The 16,219-nt window shown below is 44.1% G+C and overlaps 1 protein-coding gene and 1 non-coding gene across 3 annotated transcripts in view; both read right to left on the bottom strand.

The window, feature by feature from the left end:
- Positions 1 to 3,537, bottom strand: part of TMEM45B (transmembrane protein 45B) — a 29,256-nt gene extending 25,719 nt beyond the window's left edge. For both annotated transcript variants that reach the window (XM_084976637.1, XM_021063152.2), the window contains exon 1: positions 3,484 to 3,537. The gene's annotated coding sequence lies outside the window, so the exon portion shown is untranslated. The remainder of the gene's footprint in view (positions 1 to 3,483) is intronic.
- A 4,369-nt stretch (positions 3,538 to 7,906) lies between these two features.
- LOC146399926 (U6 spliceosomal RNA) lies at positions 7,907 to 8,012 on the bottom strand. Its single transcript, XR_014817005.1, has one exon. It is a non-coding gene; the product is annotated as a U6 spliceosomal RNA (small nuclear RNA).
- Between the last annotated feature and the right edge of the window lie 8,207 nt (positions 8,013 to 16,219).

Here is a 16,219-nt window from a genome sequence, read left to right as displayed (position 1 = left end):
CTTTTTAGTAAACCAAACAACAAAAAATAAATAAAATGAAGAACAATAACAGATGTAGAAACAGTCAGTGGCCCATAAAACACACCATGGCAGACAATGCTGGCTGCTTAGCCGGGATCTCCCCTGCTTCCTTATCAACAGAATCCCTATTTTGTTGTATTGGCAACAAGTCCAACAAAAAACACTAGGTTTTCTCAGGCTCCTTCCCATTAGGAGTGGTTATGTAACACAGTTGTTATACCAGTGAGATGTAAGGGGTCTATTGGGTGGAGCTTCCAGGAAAGAGCTTAAGATTATAAAAAAAGGGACAGACGCAGCTGGTTCATGCCTTCTGCCCTTCTTTCTGTTAAGCACAGAAGAGGCGCCTGTCCTTCATTGAGGACGAAAGTGGGCTAAGGATGGTGGTGCGGGAGGACAGAAGGAGCCTGTCTCAGTCCTGCCTTTTGCACCTCCAGATATCTGGTTATCTGAGAAGAACAAAATTCCTTACTTATGAAGCCCCCGTAGTAGGGTCTTCTATGACTAGTAGTTGAGTGAAGTCCTAAAGACACCTCAATCTTGTTCAAATGTTTGTTTGATATGCCATATACTGAGCACATATTTTGGAGTGCTTTTCTGGGCCCTGTCCTAGGAATAATGCAATAGGCCAGACAAGGCTCTTTCCCTCATGGAATAAGGAATACAGTTAGACGAATCTATAGGTATTTGAGTCCAGGATTCAGAGAGGATGTGGTTTGCTGTCACACCCTAACGCAATAGAGTTAACTGAAATAAACCACTCGATTTCTGTATGTAGGAAATCCTTAGGGGACCACATGCCAAGAAGAGCAATAATCTGGATGTTGGGAGACCTAGGTTTTAGCTGTCATTCATTGGCAAAGTGCATTTGGGGAAGCCACATGGGGCGTTTGCTTAATCTTTCCCAAATTTACTTTTCTCCTCTGAAACACAAGAAGTTGGGGCTTCATAATCGTTAGGCTATCCTCAGCTCTAAAACATGTCGTGGTTATATTGAGCAAAGATGGCCACGAAACATACTAAACAAGAGTGTTTATAAATGTAGACTCTGTAAGAGTTCAAGTCAGAGAATATATTAAATTACAACTCCCCACTCCCAATTAAACAAACAAAGGGGAAAAAACACACTGGAGGGAGCTGTGGTATTAGAGAAGTTCTGGTTTGAGACCTGGCTCTGCCAGGTAACAGTTGAGTAACCCAGGGCCAGGTACTGTGTCTCCATGTCTTAATTTCCTCATTTGTGAAATAGGGCTATTAACTCTGACTTCACGGTGCTGTTTATAGAGGAGATTGCCTGGTGCCTTGTAAAGACCCATTATGATTTGATACCAGCAAGATATTGATAATGGCTTAGAAACCGAAATCCTGCCAAGGGAATACAAACGTGTGCTTTAATGTCTTCAGTTTAATTCTTCATCACACAAGGCTGATAGATCTTTTGAGCTTCCTTCTTCCCGTCATATACATTGTGACCCATTTTATTTTCGTGCAAGAAAACGGACCAGAGAAACCAAACCAGCTAAAACTGAAATCATCTCTATTTGTTTCCAGTGAAGGTTGCGGGAGAGGGCTGGCTGGTTAAAAGCGAAGCTGGGTTCAGCTGAAGTGTGGGAATTACATCCCTTACCTGTGACCTCTCATTGTCCATATTAGTATTGTATATAATTTAATCCATTGTAAATAGTCTAGTTTTTGCCTGATAACCTTATAAGGAATGAGTGTAGATTGGAAATTTGTCTACACATGCAGCCATTAGTTGATGACGCAGTAGTGACTTCCATTCTCTTAGCCACAGTTATAAAAAGTTTTGCAATAACAGGGACTTCGGTTATGGGAGTGGCTTTACATATGGTAAAACTGCCCTTATCCATTTTCAACAAGCATGTGCGTTTGAGGAAAAGAGATAATCCTTTGATTATCACTAACGTGGGTAACATCCATACTTTGACCCATTCAGCATGGCAGCCAAAGTTAATATGAAGGTGGTGGGGAGATAAAAAAGCAGAAGTCTTTCTTTCCCTTTTATCCCTTTTTCCCCTCAGCCCTTGCCAAATCCTGGCAACCTAAAAGTGCCATTGGCTAAGTTTAGGCAATACACATAACCAAGGATATATTGGGGAAGACACCACATAAAGATTCAGCAGCTTCACCTAATCCATCATAACCAACATCCCTCAAAAGGGTCGGGGAGAATGCACAGAATATAAGGGAAAATGAAGAGTATGAGATGAGCAAGTGGTGGCACTGTTTCCACCTCCCATGGAAGAAGTGAAAGAAGATCAAAAGCCTTTAAAAAGAAAATTGAATGTTTGCCTCCTGTAATACCAGAACAGATAATGCATAATCAGAAATAATGCCCTTTTCTCTGCTTGTGTCAGGTGCTCTCCCCTTGTAAAACCAAGGGGCCATATTCAATAAAGCCTCCATATCAGTGCCATATCTTTTCCAGAAACTCTAGGGACAGAGGGCATCTACTTCGTATTAAGCAGAGGAACTCAGTCTTGAAGAGCTCAGTCCGAGCATGGTCAGCCCCTTATCTCTCAGTGTGTTATGAGTCTCCCCTCTAGTGTTCAACCGGGCACAAAACCCAGATTATATTGAACGTATTGTACATCTGGTTAAAAAAAACAAACACAAGTTTCCTTTAACAAAAAGTCACACTACCTATTAAAATGAATATAAAAATACAGGTAAAATTCTTTTGCCACTTTATGAGCCAAGCAGAGCGGAAGGTGGGGCATCAGGGCAATCAGTCAGGGATGTGAGGAAAATGGCAGATGCTAAGGGCCGTGGCGGAAAAGAATGTGAGGGAAGTGGTCCCTTATGTGACTTTCAGACTGGCTAAAATTTTTAAATACTTTATTTTACAAAGCGAAAAGTTCCTTTTGCTGAACCCCCAAATCCTTCTTACAGCTAGGGCTGGCCCCTATCTCCAGAGGTTATGTCCCTCTGGACCCAGAGAGAGACACTTCCAACTAACTTCAAGTTCCAGGTAAACCTCTCCCACCATGGCTAAACCAACCCCTTTGCCCCTGACATCCCTTTCTTCCCACAGGCCAGTTCCTGGAAGCTAAATAATGGCTCAGGGGGCGTTTTCGGTCAATCGCCTCTTACTATTAGATGCCAGGCTTCCTGGCCTTAGGAAAGGATTTGGTGCCTCAGTGGATTGGCGGGGTTCTGGCTGTCACCGCAGGGATTTCCCATCCTCGGGGCCTGCCACTTGGACGTTCCTCTCACTAGACCACACGGTCGCCCTGACTGGCCGGGATCGCGGCAATATTCCCCCCAGGGCCGCCGGCGATCGGACACAGGTGCGCGGACACGGTGGGAGCCGAGAAGCGCGCCGCTCCCATCCCTGGGCCTCCAGCGCCCCTAGCCCCTGCCCAGCCGAGCCCCTTCCCCAGCCGAGCCCCTCCGCGTCAGAACCCCTTCGGTCCAACCCACTGCCCGCAGCCGGCGTCTTACCTGCGCCGCCGAGAGCCTCCAGCCGTCCGTCTGCTGCCGCGTTGAGTGCAGAGTGGAGCCGCCACCCGCCCAGACTCCACCAGCCGGTCCTCCCCACCCTTTCCTGCCCCTCCCCGCACCTGCTTGTGCTGGGCCTCCCTTCTCAAAGCTCGTCCTGCCCTGCACTCTCCGGACCCTCCCACCAAGGTGATCCTTGGTTCCAGACACTCCCTAAAGTGTGTGCTCCAACAGGGGCTGGTTTCTGGACACCTAGGGCGGGCTGTGACCAACCTTGACCTCCTATGATGTAACGCAATCACAAACCTGGGAGGTGACAGCGCAGGCTGTCACAAGGAAGACTGTTTACCAAGCCAAGCAGTCATGGTGAACAGGGCAGCAAGCTAGTCCCCTTCCAGCAAAGGAAGGCTCTGGAGTTATATCCTGGACCAGAATCTAGTTTTCAAGTTTAAGATTGGTGGCATATGAATTCATTCATTCATTCAACAAACAGTCACAGTCTCTAGGTGCTGAAAACAGAGCTGCAAAAGAGAGAAAGTCCCTGCCTTGAAGGAGCTGCTTCCAGGAGGGAATGCATGCCTTTCTTTGTAGTGTCTTGTGGTTTCCAGGCTCTGGTTCCCAAGTTAAGCCTAGTTGTATAGTGTCCCACCGTATCTGTTGCTGATAATACCTTGTAGAACTTAAAAGAATGCAAGAGCAATGGCTCCATCTTGGACCCATGGATTAGAATCTAGGGGAGGAGCCCTGGCAGGGGTTCCTGTCAAAAACTTCTCAGGTGACCAGAGGAAGTCAGAGCCGGGAGCGGAGTCTCTGGATCTTTAAGATGCCTTCCAGCTTAATCCATTGTTGCAAGCACTGGAAACCAGGAAGCCTTCATGGGAGAGATGCTGTATTTAGGTTTTAGAGAAAGGCAAAAGATATACTCTAGCAGAGTGGAAAGGGGATAAGATCCCAAGGGCAGCTTCTTTTGATCACATGGCTTTTCTTTAAAGTCAGAGGCAAAGGAAGGTATTTTAGAGGATGAGGCATAAACCTGAGCAAAATTTTCTTCTATAAACAGAGTACATGAGGCCTGGTGGAAGGAGATAATGGAAGAGACGATGCTATCAGTGAAAGGGCTAATTGAGCCACACCCTTGAGATGGACACTGTGCCGGAGCAGGAGCTGGACAGTACCTCTGTAATTTCCCATCCGCTTGGGAAACTGACTTAATCATTAGGCTTCCTTCTGGCACTTGCCCACACCCGTTGTTTGCAAAATGGATGGTAAGGTGGAGTCTAGGATGCCCGTTACCCTGGGAATCTGTTCCTGTCACCAGGCCCCTTCTGTGGTCAGGCTTTCTCTTTGGTAATGGGGGTAATGGTTTCGTTTCCTCTAAGGCTATGATGATGAAACAAATGCGTGACCTTTTAGCTGTAGTTCCAAGTGGATAGAGATGCTTCTTGACATTGAAAACCCTGAACAAAGAAAATTACCTCTGCTTCAAAGGGTAATATCCAAGTGCCAGGAAAACCAGTTTTGACAAAATAAGTTTGATCATCTTTAACTATGGTATCTGTGGAAACACCATAAATCAAAGAGTTATTTAAATTACTAATGTATGAGCAACTAAAAATGAAGACACTAAGATCAACTAACAATTATTATAAAGCTATTTCAGCATAAAAATGGAACAGTTAGCATTTAGAAACATCAATTGCAGTTTGCTTAAATCAACACAAGAATGGCATTCTAATTCGATTGGAAATGGTTTACTTTATAAATATTGCTGACATAATTGACTCTTCTCTTGGAAGAGCTTATTGTAGAGTTGCTCACTATCCCATCTCCCCTTGGCCATCATGGTGCCACCTGGGCACAAGGCCACCCAGCATGGACACACTTCTCCAGCATCTCCTTTAAGGTAGGATGGGTTACGTGACTAAATTCAGAACAGCAAGCTAGGAGTGGAACTGGAAGTAGCAACTTCCAGGGTGGAGTCCTGAAAGGAAGGGCTTGTGCCTGTCTTCTCCCCTCCCCTCTCCTGCTGGCTGGAATGTGGATGTGGCAGTGAGTCATCTGGGGCCATGGAAATGAGTGGAGGAATAAGATGATAAAAGGAGGCTGGGTTACTTGGGCAGACTCACACAGTAGTCTCTCTACCAGTCCTGGAACGCCCAATGCCAGACTGAGATGTGAGGAGAAATAAAATTATATTTTGTGCAAGTCACAGCTAGGGGAGGTTTAAGGGTTTTGGTTTTTTTTTGTTTGTTTGTTTGTTTTGCTTTTGCTTTTCGGGGCCTAGCGCGTGGCATGTGGAGGTTCCCAGGCTAGGGGTTGAATCAGAGCTGTAGCTGCCGGCCTATGCCACAGCCACAGCAACACCAGGTCCAAGCCACATCTGCGACCTACACCACAGCTCACAGCAATGCTGGATCCTAAACCTACTGAGTGAGGCCAGAGATCGAACTGCGTCCTCATGGATACTAGTCAAATTCATTTCTGTTGAGCCACAATGGGAACTCTTGTTTACTGCTTCTAACAGAGTGTGTGTGTGTGTGTGTGTGTGTGTGTGTGTGTGTGTGTCTGTAATAGGGTTTTCTACACATAAGATCATGTCGTCAGTAAATAGAGATCATTTTAGTTCTTCCTTTCTAACTTGGATGCTTTTTATTTTTTTTCCTTGCCTAATTGCTCTGGCTATAACTTCTAATACTATGTTGAATATAATTGGAAAAACTGAGCATTCTTGTCTAGTTCCTATTTTTCGAGGAAAAGCTTTTTGTCCTTTACCACTGAGTATCTTATAAGCTGTGGGTTTTTCATTTATGGGTTTTATTGTGTTGAGGTAGTCGCTATTCCTTGTTTATTGACTATTATTTTCATGAAGAGGTGTGAATTGTCTCAAATGCTTTTTCTGATTGATTGAGGTGATCATATAGTTTTTCCCCCTTATCATTCTTTTAATGTAGTGTATTACATGAATTGATTTTCTTATGTTGAACTCTCCTCGCATTCCAGGAATAAATTCTAATTGGTCATGGTGTATAATCCTTTTGATATGCCGTTGAATTATGTTTGTTAGTGTTTCATTAAGGATTTTTGCATCCATATTCATAAAGAATATTGGTCTGTAGTTTTCTTTTCTTGTGTTTTTATTGACTTCAATACCAAGGCAATGCTGGCCTCATAGAATGAGATTGAAAATGTTCCTTTCTCTTCAGTGTCTTGGAAGGGTTTGAGATGAATCGGTGTCAGTTCTTTAAAAGTTTGGTGAAATTAACCTGTGAATTTTTAGGCCCAGGGCATTTGTCGGGAGGATTTTGATTACTGATTTAATCTCTTTACTACTTACAGATCTGTTCAGATTTTCTCTTTCATTATGATTCATTTCTGGTAGATTGTGTGTTTCTGGGAATTTGTTCATTTCATCAGGGTTATCTGATTTGCCGACATATGATTGTTCATAGTACATTTGTTCTCTTATAATCCTCTTTATTTCTATAGACTTGGTAGTAATGCCCCTACTTATATTTCATATTTTAGTAATTTGAGTCTTCTCTCTTTTTTAGTCAATTTAATTTCTCAACTTTGTTAATCTTTTTAAAAGTCAGCTTTTGGTTTCATTGATTTTTCTCTATTGTTTTTCTGTTCTTGATTTTATCTTTGCTATAACTTTTATTTATTTCCTTTCTTCTGCTACCATTTGATTTAGTTTTTTTTTCTTTCTCTAGTTGCTTGAGTTGTAAAGGTAGATTGTTAATTTAATATTTTCCTTGATTTTAGTGTAAGTGTTCAGAGCTATAAAATTTTCTCTTATTGGGATGCTTTTGTTGCATCCCATAGATTTTAGTATGTTATATTTTCATTTTTGTCATCTCTAAGTATTTTTATTTTTTAATTAATTTTTTTAACATTTTAAAAATTATAGTTGAGTTACAGTGTTGTGCCAATTTTTGCTGTACAGTAAAGTGACCCAGTCATACATACATACACATTCTTTTTTTTTTTTTTTTTTTTTGCCTTTTTAGGACCACACCCACAGCATGTGGAAGTTCACAGGCTAAGGATCGAATCGGAGCTACAACTGCAGACCTACACCACAGCCACAGCAATGCTGGATCCTTGCGGCATCTGCAGCCTACACCACAGCTCATGGCAGCACTGGATCTTTTAACCCACTGAGAGAGGCCAGGGGATCAAATCCAAGTCCTTATGGATACTAGATGGGTTTGTTGCCACTGAGCCACAATGGGAACTCCACATTACTTTTTTTATATTGTCTTCCAGGAGATTGGATATAGTTCCCTGTGGTATACAGCAGGACCGCATTGCTTATCCATTCTAAATGTAATAGTTTTGCATTTACTAACCCCAGACTCCCAGTCCACTCCAGTCCTTCCCTTGGTAACCACAAGTTTGTTCTGTATGTCTGGGAGTCTCTTTCAAAAATACGGAATGTTTCACGAATTTGCATATCATCCTTGTGCAGAGGCCAGACTAATCTCTGTATTGTTCCAATTTCAGTATATGTGCTGCTCATCTCTAAGTATTTTAAAATTTCCATTACAATTTCTTCTTTGATCCATGGCATCTTTAAGTATCTATTGTTTAATTTGCCACAAATTTGTGTATTTTCAGATTTCCCTTCGGTTATTGATTTCTAACTTCATTCTGTTATGGTCAGAGGGGATACTTTGTATAATATCTGTCTTTTAAAAATCTATCAATATTTGATTTGTGGCCTCATGTATGATCTCTCCTAGAGAATGTCCCATGTGTACTTGAGAAGAATTTGTATTCTACTGTTGTCGGGTGGAGTGTTCTGTATATGTCTCTTAGATCTAGTTTTCTTTTGGTTTGTTTCACAATATAGTGATCATACTACATATACACACAAGTGGTGTGTGTGGTGTGTGTGTGTGTATGTGTGTGTATGTTACATGTATGAACATAAAGGAAAGTATGGAAAGCTACCTTGGTTATCTCGTGGAAATAACACCAGACGAGAGGGAGGGGTGAGATTATTAACTCCATTTCAGAAGTGTGTTCCTAGCCAAAGTGCTAGTGAAACTGAGGGACTCTAGATTGGGTTGTATATGCTGACTATCTTAATCATGGCCTTAGGACCAAATGAATAGTGAGGACTAGTTTTTTCCACTAATTCTCTACACAGAGCCCTTGCAAAAATTGTGATTTGCCACTACCTGGAAGAAGGCTCCGTGATGAACTGGACTTAGGAGGATCTGAGTGGCTCTAGTGAACACTAGACACTTCTGGTGCAACATTGGAGAATCCTTTTAACCCCATCTCCTTTTTCAATTGTGGCTGTGGTGACAGTTCATGCAAACTTTGACAGGCTTTGTGCAGATCAGAGAGTGCTTCCCTGGCTGCTTGTGCTTTATGACTTGTGACTCCTCTGAAGCTCACAGGCTTACCTTGGCAGGAACCTGCTGAGTGGTCATGCATGTGCAACTAGGAATTTGGAGGGAATAAGGACCCATGAGGCCACTTTTCATGAATGGGGAATAGTAGCCAATACATAAATGCTTCTCTTCTGACCCATGGGGAGATAGTTCTGATTATAGGTCAAAAGTCTCAAAAAAGTATCAATCAGAAAAAAACTCTGGAGTTCCCATCGTGGCTCAGTGGTTAACAAATCCGACTAGGAACCATGAGGTTGTGGGTTCGATCCCTGGCCTCACTCAGTGGGTTAAGGACCTGACGTTGCCATGAGCTGTGGTTTAGGTCGCAGACGCAGCTCGGATCTGGTGTTGCTGTGGCTGTGGCATAGGCCAGTGGCTACAGCTCTGATCAGACCCCTAGCCTGGGAATCTCCACATGCCACGGGTGCGGCCCTAGAAAAGACAAAAAGACAAAAAAAAAAAAAAAAAAAAAAAAAAAAAGAAAAAGAAAAAGAAAAATCTCTGGTGGTCAACTTTTCCCCTCTTCCTCATGACATTCCCTCCATCTTTCACTCCTGCTCTCTGGAATCACCTTCCCAGATACCTGCACACAGACTTTTTTCTCAGGCTCTGACTTGGGGAAACTTATGTAAAGACAGGAGCTTTTTAAAAAGGAAACAGGAGCCAGCTTAAAGGAACACTCTAAAGATGGGACAGTGTGAAAAACCAGTAGAATGATAACCGTATAGAAGACATATTGACTATGTTAAAAACTGATAATTTATAGTGATATTCAAAAGAGAAAGATAAGAGAGTTCCCTAGTGGACTAGTGGTTAAGGACCTGGCATTGTCACTTCTGTGGCCCAGTTAACTTCCACATGCTGCAGGCATGGCCAAAAAAGGAGAAAGATAAAACTGTTGAGTGTAACACAGCAAGCGTGTCAGTGGCCAGTCCCAGGGAGGTCTACAACTAAATGGAGGAGAGCAAAGCCCATCACAGCACCAGCCACCAGGAGTCCAGGTCAAGACATTCTGCCCACTGGTCTTGGTCAGAGTCGCCAAGGAAAACATCACAGCATGTTGCCCTGGGTGGGACATGGCTGTGCTCACCTAGAGAAGAGACAGAACAGGATCAGCTCCAGGAGTGTGCTGGTCTCCTATAGCCAGCAGGTCCTCCTCCATCCCTGCTAGGCATCATAGTGCAATTGGTCATCAAGTGCCCCTCCCATGCTGGAGCAGAAGAACCCTGACTCCTCACTGGTGGGTCCTGAGATACTGAAAGCTGGGGGTGTGCCTGAGGATGGTCGATGCATGCACCTAAGTGGAACAGAGGCACACATACTGATCTGAATAAGAGGAAGATATTCCCACGCAAGGCTGGCACAGCTGTTCAGGCTCTCAGTCTCTTGGTAAGAAGTGTCCAGTAATAAAGGTATTAAAATCCTAACCACCAATGCCTAAAGGGTAAAGAAGTGTGGATGAAACAAGACTGTTGAATCTGGGTACAACCGTCTCATACCACTGATGGTGTTTCAAGTCTGCCTCTCATTTTATGTGTTTATTAGAGGTAAGCTTCATGCACAGGTTCTAGGTGGCTCTGAACCTGCACTGAGTGTGTCACTCTGGTTGGAACCATTAATGGGGGTGTTGGGATCCCTGACCACTCATGGACTATTGGACTCTGGGGGAAAAGGCTCCAAATATGCAGGTGGAACATCCAGCAACACTGCTACTCTCCTCCCTGCTGCTGCTGCCACCATGCAGATCTTCTCCAGTGTGTTGCCACTCCTGCACCAGTGGGTGTTCCGAGGGAGCAAGATGGGCAGAGATTAGTTTTCCTTACCCTCGTCCCCTTCCCTGTGGTGGGAGGCATTCTTGTTTATGACTAAGGGTGCTGGCTGTCCAGGGACAGCACCCAGGCTGTCTGTCCAAGTCCTGAGTCTACTATCTCCACAACATCCATTGTCTTTGCTGCTTGACCAGAAGCTTTCAACCTTGATCATCCAGTCTAGGAAGGCGGTCGTGTTCTGCACAATCTTGGGCATGCCCACCCAAGTGGAAAGATCAGGTGCCTTTGGTGCCACTAGAGGGACCCTGGCACCCTGGTGTTCCTGGTAACTCTTCTCCTGGAAGCATCACCCCCACGTTAGAGTCAGGGGGCTTTGTCCAGGGTATTCTGGTGGCTGGAACTGCAAGCCACTTAGGAGATATGCTCTAAGGGGTCTACTGAGATTGGGACTTCACAGGCACTGCCTAATCAGGGGGTTTCCCTGGTCCACCTCTACCCCCACCAAGTTTGGTATTTCTCAAGATGCACTGCAATGCCGAGTTTCCCCTTGAGCTATAGTGCAGTGTTTAGTGTCCCTACTGCCCTAGTCAGGCAGGGGTACAACCTGACTATGAGCAGGTCATCGTGATACCCTTTTTGAGTTGCTGTTTGAGTTGGCCGTTCTTCATGGCTCCGTTGACCAGTGGGTGATGGGGCACATGGAAAGTCTATTATATTGTGGAAAGTTGTACCCATTGCTGTTGCTTGGGCAATGAAAGCTGTTCCTTTTTCAGAGTGAAGTCCCATGGGGGCATCCACAAACACGACATAAGTTTTTTTCAAGGGCAGCTGTGGGAGTCTGGCGTCCACGTGTTGGACTGGCATGGCAATACCATATGGCATTCCTGAGGAAGAGTCAACAGCAGTGAGACACCTTTGGTGCCCAGAGCTGGGGGACAGGGGTCTGATGTCAGTCTGCTAGACTCAAGTGGGTGCTAGTTCTTGGTTAATGTGCTCCAGTTCTCCTCTTTGGATTCCCTCTGGGTTGCTTGGTCCCTTCTGGTAAGCTGGCTATTTGTTCAAGGAGGCTCCTTGGGGTTGTGGCAGGGCCTGATATTGGAACCGTGTCCATTTAAAAATCGAGATCTTTTCAGTCTGTCCAGTTTGATTGGTGGGGTTGGTAAGCATGTGAGTAGAAAGAGAGGGCACTTCAAGGGCATTGCCCATGTGGTGCTTTGACTATAAGATGCTCAGCATCCACAGGTGCCCGAAAGAAGCAAGGAGTTGCTCTTCCAAAGGCATGTGTGTGGTGGCTGCCTCAGGCAACTTAGGGGTCTCAAGACCAAGAGGCCAGCACACCCTAGAGGCAGTTTTGTTTTACCACCCCCACCCTCCAACCCATTCTGACTAGCATGTGTGGAGGTTGTGCACACCCGTGGTCCATTGTGCTGATAGGCTCCAAAGGTCCCAAGGGCAATGGCTGGGCCATGGCTTATTGAACTGCTTCCAGGTGTCATTGAAAGGGCTTCGTTGAAAATTGGTGACCTTGGAGTTCCTGTTTGGTGTAGCGGAAACACATCTGACTAGTATCCATGAGGATGCAGGTTTGATCCCTGGCCTCAATCAGTAGGTTGAGGATCCAGCATTGCCATGAGTTGTGATGTAGGTCACAGATGTGGCTTGGATCCCCTGCTGCTGTGGCTGTGGTATAGGCCAGCAGCTGTAGCAGCTGTAGCTGTAGCAGCTGTAGCTGTAGCGTGGGAACTCCATATGCCATGGGTGTGACCCTTTTAAAAAAAGGCAAAAAAAAAAAAAACCAGAAGAAAAAAAAGAGAAAATCGGTGGCCTTGTGGGTTTCCTAAACTAGGGGCCCAAAAGAAGACCCAGGTGGGGTGCATGCTATCTCTAGCACCCAAAGAGGCCCACCAGAGGTTGGATCTCCTTTTTATGAGTGGGGACCTCCAGGGCCAACAGTTTTTATTTTGCTGAATCTGAGATACTTCTTGGGCTTCCTGACTGAGTGGCCCCTAGGAATTGCACCTGCTGTGCTGGGTCCCACACTTTGTCTGGGTTTACAGCCCCATTGCTGCTGGTCGTTTTTGTCAGTGACTAACTGCAGGGCCACCTCTACCTGTTTTGGGGTGGGCCCTACTATCATGATATCATTGATGTAATGGATGATCAACACTCCCTGTGGTGACCTGGGGTTGTGGAAGGTCAAGCCCTACCCACTGGTGGCACATTGTTGGGGAGCTGAGGAAGCCTTGTGGAAGCCTATGAAACGTGTGCTGCAAGTTGTTGCCTGTGGATGCTGATTGTCTTGATCTTTGTGCTGCAAGAGGATTGAGAAATAAGCATTAGCAGAGTCAGTGACAGTGCACCGATCTCCAGCATGGGCTATCATTGTCTTGGTGACAGTGGTGATGTCTGGCCTGCAGGGGCCAAGATCAGAATCTTGCACTCAGAGTGCCCATAGTCCACTGCCAGCCTCTGAGCCCTGGAAGTCTTTTCAACTGGCCACACGGGGCTGTTTAAGTTGTGACAGAGTGGTTTGTAAACTTCCTGCCTGCAGCGAGTCCCGGATTAATAAAGTGATGTCCTCTACCCACCTGGTATTCAGAATTGTTTCTGTTGGATAGTGTGCCACAGTCTGGGCAATTCTCAGGGGGCAGGAATGCACTTGGCCCACCGCAATGGCTCTGAATCTGTCTTTGTTGGGGGTACATTCCCCTTGAGATGGTGATGGTGTTCAGTCCTGCACATGGCCAAAATGTCAACACCTGTTAGGCCTCCACAGTGGGAATCATAGTGACCGCTACTTGAAGTGTGGTCCAACGGGCTCCATCTCTAAGCATGTGAGCACCTGTTTGCCAGGGGTCGCCGTATTTGGGTGGAGTAACCCTCAATATCATCAGTTTAATTTTACCCCTATGGAGACCTGGAAATATTGTCATATGGGCACTGGTATCCAAGAGCCACATAAAAGTCTGAATTCCCTTCTTTCCCCTTTTATCCTACAGGTGTACTGGGCAACTAGTCTGTATTGGGAACTAGAGACTTGGCCCCTTCCCTAACTATGCCTTTCAGCCCGAGACATTTGGGCCTATGATGTCCCTTTATCAAAGGATACATCAGGGAGTTCCCTAGTAGTTTAGCAGTTAAGGATCTGGAATTGTCACTGTTGTAGCGAGGGTACAATTCCTGGTCCCAGAACTTCCACAAGGACACATCAGCTAGACTGCACTCTCCAACCCCCAACCCCTGGAAACCGCTGATTTACTCTCTGCTTCTATGAGTTTGGATTCCAGATAAATATGAACATACAATATTTGTCTTGTATGGGTTCTTTAAATACTTTGGCTATAAACCCCTTATCAGATACACAATACAAATATTTCCTGCCATTCAGTGGGTTGCCTCTGTATTTTGTTGATTATTTCTTTTACTGTGCAGTAAATTTTTAGTTGGATATGGTCCCACTTAGGAATTTTTGCTTTTGGTTTCAAGCCCCCAAAATTGTTGCCGTGACCAGTGTTGAGGAGCTTTGCCCCTGTTTTCTTATAGGAGTTTTATGGTTTCCGTTCTTATATTTAAGTCCATTTAGTTACTCTGTCATCCATTTTGAGTTAATTTTTTTTTTTTTTTGTCTTTTGTCTTTTTAGGGCTGCACCCATGGCATATGGATGTTCTCAGGCTAGGGGTCTAATTGGAGTTGGAGCTGTAGCCGCTGGCCTATGCCTGAGCCACAGCAACGCCAGATCTGAGCCGTGTCTGTGACCTACACCACAGCTCATGGCAACGCTGGATCCTTAACCCACTGAGCGAGGCCAGGGATTGGACCTGCAACCTCATGGTTCCTAGTCGGATTCATTTCCGTTGTGCCAAGACGGGAGCTCCCGTTTTGAGTTAATTTTTGTGCATGGTGTAAGATAGCAGTTCAGTTTCATTCTTTTGCATGTGAACATCTGGTTTTCCCAACACCATTTATTTATTTATTTTTTGTCTTTTTTTGGGGCTGCACCTGTGGCATATGGAGGTTCCCAGACTAGGGGTTGAATCAGAGCTGTAGCCACTGGCCTACACCACAGCCACAGCAACACCAGATCCAAGCCGCGTCTGTGACCTACACCACAGCTCACACTCCAACACTGGATCCTTAACCCACTGAGTGAGATCACGGATCGAACCTGCATCCTCATGAATGCTAGTCAGGTTTGTTTAACCACTGGGCCACAGGAACTCCTCAACCCCATTTATTAAAGAGACTATACTTTCCCTATATTGAATATTTTGGACTCCTTTGTCAAATATTAGTTGACCATATGGTGTGATGGTTAATTTCTGGACTCTCGATTCTGTTCCATTGGTATATATGGGGTTTTTGTTTGTTTGTTTGTTTTTGGCTGTGGTGTGCAGCAGCTTGATGTGGGATCTCAGTTCCTAGACTAAGGATTTCACCACTTTCCCAGCTGCAGTGGTGAAAGTGCAGAGTCCTAACCACTAGACCACCAGAGAACTCCTCATGTGTTTATTTTTATGCGTTCTATTTTTATCATTTAATAGTACTATACTGTTGTAAAAACTATAGCTTCGAAGTATAATTTGAGATCAGGAAGTGTGATGCCTGCAGCTTTGTTCCTTCTCAAGATCACTTTGGCTATTCAGAGTCTTTCGTGATTCCATACACGGTTGAGAATTATTTACTCTATTTCTGTGAGAAAATGCCGCTGGAATTTAGATAAGGAATGCACTGAGTCTATAGATGACCTTGGGTAATATGGACATTTTAACAGAATTAAATCTTCTAATCTGTGAGCATTAGATGTCTTTCCATTTATTCGTGTCTTCAGTTTTTTAAATTAAATTCTTGTAGTTTTCAGTGTACAGATAATTTATCTCCTTAGTTAAATTTATAGTCAGTCTCCATTTTATTGAGCTTTTATTTATTGTGCTTCACAGACGTGGTTTTTTTGTAGTTTGTTTGTTTTGTCTTTTTACAAATTAAAGTCTTGTGGCAACCCTATGTTGAGCAAATCTACTGGTGTCATTTATCCAACAGGATTATTTTTAAATTAAGGTATATGTGCCTTGTTTTTTTAGACATAATACTATATGCACTGGGAAACCAAATAATTCTTGTGACTGCTTTGTTGTGATATTTAACTTATTGCAGTCATCTGGAGCAGAATTGGCAATATTTCTAAGGTATGCCTATATTCCTAAGTATTTTATTGTTTTTGATACAGTTTTGAATGAGATCGTGTTCTTTACTGCTGTTTCAGATATATTGTTATTATATGGAAATGCAACTGTTATCTATATATCAATTTTATATTCTGCAATTTTACTGAATTTGTTTACTAATAGATTTTTTTTTTGGTGGAGTGTTTAGGATTTTCTATAAGATCACATCATCTGCAAACAAAGACAACTTTACTACTTCTTTTCTGATTTTGCTACCTTTTATTTCTTTTTCTTGCCTTATTGCTCTGGCTAATGCCTCCAGTACTGTGTTGAATAGGAGTAGTAAGAGTGGGCATCCTTGTCTTATTCCTGATCTTAGAGGAAAAGTTTCTTCTTCTTCTT

This window comes from Sus scrofa, chromosome 9 (genome assembly GCF_054392235.1).
Source record: "Sus scrofa isolate SSC_HxYL_T2T_F1_AM1 chromosome 9, Sscrofa_HxYL_maternal_Yorkshire_Landrace_v2.0, whole genome shotgun sequence".
In the NCBI taxonomy this organism is placed as follows: domain Eukaryota; kingdom Metazoa; phylum Chordata; class Mammalia; order Artiodactyla; family Suidae; genus Sus; species Sus scrofa.
Note: the sequence above shows the minus strand (reverse complement) of the source record. Positions and strands in the feature narration are given on the sequence as shown.